This window comes from Eleutherodactylus coqui, chromosome 4 (assembly GCF_035609145.1).
Source record: "Eleutherodactylus coqui strain aEleCoq1 chromosome 4, aEleCoq1.hap1, whole genome shotgun sequence".
Classification (NCBI taxonomy): domain Eukaryota; kingdom Metazoa; phylum Chordata; class Amphibia; order Anura; family Eleutherodactylidae; genus Eleutherodactylus; species Eleutherodactylus coqui.
In genome coordinates, this window is record NC_089840.1 from 297,021,636 (window position 1) to 297,028,303 (window position 6,668).

Consider the following 6,668-nt stretch of genomic DNA (forward strand, 5'->3'; position numbering starts at 1 on the left):
GGTACACTGGATGTGGAGAAGATTTTAAGGCTTTCTTTAAAGGGAATGCATTTGGAAAGTCTTCAGACACTTTCACTCTTTTTTCACAGGTTGTTCTGTTGTGCCCTTTTGTCCCCCTCATTCTGCACCCAGTACCCCTTTATGACAAAGTGAGAACAGAATGGTAGAAATCCTTGTAATTTAAAAAAACATGAAAAACTACTATTTTGCATTGACATAAGTGTTCACACCCCTTAATATGACATGTGACTTATTACTCTGGGGGCCTCCCATTGCTATTGATCATCTTTGAGATGTTGCTACACCTTTATTGGGTCACCTGTGGTAAATTCAGCTGATTGGACATAAAAGACCACCCTGTCTATATAAGGTCTCACTGTTCACAATGCAGATCAGAGCCAAAACCAAGTCATGCTTAGGAAAGAACTGCCTGTAAAGCTCAGAGACAGGATTGTGTGGAGGCTCAGATCTGGAGAAGATACAAAAGCATTTCTGCTGCCCTGAAAATTGCTAAGAGCCTAGCGGCCTCCATAATACTTACATGAAGAAGAACCAGGACTCTTTCTAGAGCTGCCGACCCATCAAACTTAGAGGTGAGCAAGAGCCCAATGGTCACTCCGGCTGAACTCCAAAGATCCTGTGTGCAGATGTGAGAAACTTCCAGAAGGTCCCTGCAGCCTCCACCAATCTGGGCTTTATGGCAGAGCGGCCAGAAAGAAGCCTCCTCAGTAAGACACATAAAATTCACTTGAAGTTACCAAAAAGACCCCAAAGGACCCTCAGACTGCGAGAAACAAGATTCTCTGCTCAGATGACACCAAGATGGAACAATTCTAAGTGTTCTGTCTTGAGGAAACCAGACGCCGTTCATCACCTGCCCAATACCATCCCTACAGCGAAGCCTGGTGGTGGAGCATCATGCTGGGGGAGGGGAGACCGGTCAGGGGGAATGAAAACCAGGCGCCGCTCATCACCTGCCCAATACCATCCCTATAAAAAAATAAATAAATAATAAATCTTGGTATTTACTTATTACCCCCCACCAAGCTGGGTTCTCATTTTACCAACCTCGGAAGGCTGAGTCAACCTTGAGCCGGATATTGAATCATGCAGCGATCGAACTTGCAACCTTCAGGTTGTAGGCCAGAGCCTACACTCTACGCCACACGAGGCTCATATAGTGAAGCCTGGTGGTGGGGCATCATGCTGGCGGAGGGGAGTCTGGTCAGGGTGGATGGAAAGTTGAATGAAGCAAAGTACACAGATAATGGCAACCTGATCCAGAGCACAAGGGACCTCAGATGGGCAGAAGGGTCACCTTCCAACAAGACAAGGACCATAAGACCCCAGCCAAGACAACACAGGAGAGGTTTATGGACAACTCTGTGAATGTCCTTGAGTGGCCCGGACAGATCTCTGACTGGAAATCCATTTCTGGAGAGACCTGAAAATGGCTGACCACAGCCGGCCCCCATCCATCCAGCCAGACAGAGAAGAATGTCCGGAAATCCCCAAATCCAGTGTGAAAACCTTGTGGCATCATAGACACGAAGACTGGAGGCTGGAATCACTGCTTCAACTCCTTATTGAATACAGGGTGTGAATACTTATATTTTTAGTGGGTTTTTTTCAACATAGCGATGTCACATTCTATATTCTTAAAAAATCCTAAAATCCTGCAGTTCTCACACTGACTGCTAAGCATAATAATAGTCTGACACTTCTTGTTCTATAGACAGAGGCAGGATTACAATGAGAAATTACGCATATATACATAGCACAAGATTCACCATTCACAGTTGGTGATGTCACAGCCCACCCTCCTCCCCCTCCCTGCTCAGGACACAGAGCATGGCCACAACACTCTCCTATAGAAGTCGATGATGTCCCTCCTGTCCATTGTGTCTAGGGCCGATGAACCTGCTCTAAAGCATATCAAAATATTGTTAACTGCAGCTCAGGCAAGATGGCCGCCCCATAGTCATATACAGAAAATGGAATAGAAAATCTATAAACAGAAAGTAAAAAATCTGAAAAATGGAAATGATTCCCTATATGGTTTTAGTTAGTTTGGAACTTTGTCAACTCAAAGAGATGCTGCATTTACTTTACTTTTGATCATAGCTTTACAGATAAAAGGGTGTGAGGACTCTTGAAACTAGTTTTAATTGACTGAATGCACTTCAAAAATGGAAGAAACTTTATAAATAGTCTGGATTAAAAAAAAATACTGTTTTCTATATACAGCCCCTGTGCAGATTAAGGCTAGTGGCCTGGGTGTAGTCTCACCGTCCCTTGTACTTAGGAACTATATACACAAAGCAGTAGGTTATTTTTAGTGCGAGACTTTCGTCATTTTCTCTATTAGAAGTGTAGGAGCAATTAAAGGGTTGTCCAGTTGTAAACTATTGGTGGCCTAGTCTCAGGATAGCCCATCAATAGATTGGCAAGGGTCCAACGCCGATCAGCTGTAAGCTGGGTGTTTGTGCTCACTCACTGAGAAGATTTCTGCAGGAAGCAGACAGATCCGTTCCCACTGCAGTGGCCAGGTTTGGTATTGCAGGCCAAGTTTCCATTCAGTTTACCACTTGTAATGCCAAGTCTGGCCACTGCAGTGGAAACTGAGCTGTTTGTTTCCTGCAGAAATCAGCTTAGTGTGTGAGAAGAGTCCCAGCTTACAGCTGATTGGCTGCATCCTAGGCGGTGTCCCCTTGCCAATCTTCTATTGATGGCCTAGCCTGCAAATGCTTAACTTTGCTTGGGGTATGTTGGCAGTAACAGCTTAGTAATGCGCAGTAACAATGTTCCTGCACCTTTCTCGCTGTCTTGCTTGCTTTTACTATTGAAGATACAGCATTGAGAGAGAAATAAAATAAGTCTGCAGCATGAAGAAGCAGTTTACTGCACAGCAGAGAGAACTGAAACAAGTCTGTGCAGCCTAGAGAAGCAATCTACTGCTCAGCAGAGAGAACTGAAACAAGTCTGTGCAGCCTAGAGAAGCAGTTTACTGCACAGCAGAGAGAACGTTTTGTGACCACAGTAGCTAAACACATTGAAAGGGTGGTCACCTAAATTTTTTTATCACTTTGTTGGTCCCATTGCAAATGTGTTGCTGCGCTCATCTGTTGTGACCCAACATTGATGCTCCATTTCTCTGGATGCAGCTGCTCGTTGTTTTGTCTGTCTTCTTTAAGTGCAGCCTCTCTGCTCCTCACAGGAATCCCTTTCTTCTTGATTGTCTGCTCTATTGCAAGCCAGCTCTTCACCCCAAAGCTCCCAATAGGCCCCACTCTCTGTCTGACCCAGACCACCATGACAACTTCTTCCAATTATGACCTGTCTCTGCATGTTCTATTCATCCTGCTGCCACCCCCAATCCTCTTCTCAGTGCCACCTGCACAATAATAGTGCCCTCACACAGTAATAAGCCTCCTCTGTGTCTAAACAGTAATAACCCCTCTCTGTCCTCCAAAGTAATAAACCACTTTGCCCACAAAGTAATAATCTCCCTTTGTACCCATTACAGTAATAACCCCCCTTGTGCCACACTTTATATCCTGACTACCCAGTTAACTGTTCTTTATTCATGTGCTTCCTAGTGCAGTTATTACTTTTTCCGTCCCTTGGTCTCTCGTTGATGGTGACGCCTGGTCTGGCACTGGTGTACCTTGTATCCAGCTCCCCATCACTGGTGGCTCACAGAAGGAGGAACCAGCGAGCATCTGGCAGGTAGTTGGATGGAAGATGCAAATAATGCTCCTCCTGATGCCACAATCTATGAGAGACCAACAGACTGAAATAGTAATAACTGTACCAGGAAGGAGATAATCGGACTCTACTTTTGTGTCCCCGTTCTTCCCAGCTGGCTAGAGTCACAGGCTGAGCTATGACTACTAGTTGCAAGTGGGAGTAAGTGATGCTCCTCTGCTAAAAGTGTTCAACTGTACTCACGTCCAGAGGACGCAAACACCTTGAAGATGGTACCACTGTCAAGGGACCCTCTTCAGCTGCACCATGTACCCTAATGTTAAAGAGGCTCTGATCCATGGCTTCCAACTGTCCTTGATTCTGTGGGATAGTCCTGAATTTGTGACACTGCCACCCCCTCCCCATCCCGACACAAGCATTTACATAACTTAGTGTTTCCCAACTCCAGTCCTCAGGGACCACCAACAGGTCATGTTTTCAGGATATCCTATGGTAAGAACACCTGTGGCAATGTCTGAGGCACAGACAATAATTACATCACCTGTGCAACACTGAGGAAATCCTGAAAACATGACCTGTTGGAGGTTCCTCAGGACTGGAGTTGGGAAACACTGATTTAACTCACTGGTAGTTCCAGTCTGGTGGCAGAGGCTGCCATTCCTATGATCAATATAAGTCCTGACCTCTTCCTTGGCATTTGCGTTCCTGCAAGCAGACATCAGTGGAGAGGTCAGAGGAGTTAAATGCCTGTTGGGTGGCTGGAGGTCCACTATAGGGGCTCACTATTAAGACTGAGGCTACTAATGGGGGTCAGTATTACTACTGGGGCTACTATGGCCTCTCTATCATTACTGGCACCACTACGGGAGTCACTATTACTACAGGCACACTATTGAGCTCACTATTAAGACTGGGGTTTCTAATGGGCTCACTTACTATTGGTGCTTTGAATGGGGTCAACTATTACTGAGCTGCTAATGAAGGCACTATTACTACTGGGTCCACTATGAGAGTACTATTACTACAGGCACACTATTACTACTGGGGTCACTATTAAGACTGGAACTTCTAATGGGGTCACTTACTATTGGGGCTTCGAATGGGGTTACATATTACTGGGCAACTAATGGGGGCACTATTACTATTGGAGCCACTATGGGGGTCACTATTACTATAGGGGCCACTAATGGGTGCATTATTACTAGAGCCACTATGAGGGGCACTATTACTACTTGGACCACTATGCAGTTCATTATTACTATTGGGGCCACTAACAAAGTCACTGTTACAACTGGAGCCAGTAATGGGGTCAATAGTACTCTTGGGGCTATTAAGGGGGTCACTATTACTGTGAGGGGGGTCACTGAAGGGCACTATTATGGGATACAGAGGTGTGGCTTTGCGTAAAATGGGTGTGACCTGTCAAAAATCTGTTCAAGAAGTTGGGAGGTATGGCTGATCTGCTCCCTACATCTCACCATATTTACATCTGCTTATACATCTTTGTAATGGCATTGACCAATATGACAGTAGGAAAACCAACCGGTCCTCCAGTCCATGGTCATCTGTAGCCTAGGCTCCTAGCGGTGGTGTCTCTGACACCAGAGATGCTGCCTCATGACTTTTGTCCGGTGCCCCGAGTGTCCGGGTGCCTATATGTACTGATTATTGTAGTAAATGATATGTGGAGCTGATATAGTGGTGCAAAGATCAATCTGCACTCATTTTGGAACTTTTGCTATAAACGGGCCACAGGTGATCACAGTGAGTTCTCGCCGAAGTCTGAAGCTTCATATCTGACCACCCTCAGCAGCCATGATTGTAATTATCAGCAAATTCCTCTCTCGATGAGTCAAGAGGTGGACTCGGAGCCAGGCAGACTTGCCAATAGTCATGCACCTCCATCCCTGGGACCCCGGAGACCTGGAGCCGATTCCAAATTCATCTGAATCTCATGTTCATACAAGGCCTGAAAAGCTTCATAGAGAGCCGTGATAATGCGTTACTTGTTCGAGCGGCCGACCCTGCAGAAAGTGATCTCATGCTTCCCGCTCCTCGCCCGCTGCCAGGTTTTTTTCATTAACAGGTAATTGAGCAGAAAGTAAAACAAGACGAGTTTACGTTTATCGGACGTTTTATCAAATGCAAGGATGTCTGCGAAAGAGAAGGCTGAAAAAGTTACAATGATGGAAAGTAAAGCAGACAAAACCGGACCAGTATGTGTGATTCCATGCACTACGTTTGCCGTTCTAGGACCACAGCGCCATTGTTTTTTGGTTAAAGATAGAAGGGGCGTGGCTAAGGAGTTGTAATGTTGCAGCATACATTAAACTGACCCTTTATTAGACCCCATCCAGTAGTGTTGGACTCCTTTGGCCTTCAGATCTGCAGCAGTTCCCCGAGGCGTAGATTCCACTCAGGGATGAAATCGTTCTGTAGGAATATCGGCCCCTGCGGACAGGAAGCTTCTTGTAGTCGCAGCAGATTAGATGAAGGTGCTGACATGCTCTGATCGGCTGACAGGAAGGGGTCAGCGATTCATGCTGCTTGCACCAAATTCTGACCTCCCATCAGCAACAGAAATCTGGCTCCATCTAACCAGGAGAAATACAAAATACAAGTTTTGCACTCTTTTGCTTGCCTTTCTCTTTCTCTTAGGCCTTGTTCACACTTGCACTGTTTTCGCGCTCAAATAGCTGTGGTAAAAAAATCACGTGACCCGGTGATTTCCAGCCATTAAGTCTTGTGTCTAATTAGCAGTGAAATTGCTTGTTCACACGATCGGGAGCTGCGTGGTGCATATTATCCTTCTACCGTAGGAGTCTATGGAAACTCCCACACGTCACACACCAAACATGGGTCAGGTCCAATCTTTTTTTGCACCATGGACCTGACATGCAAGCTTTGCACACACATCTTTGTTAGGTGCGAGCTTTGTGCGTGTTTAAAATTCCTTCATC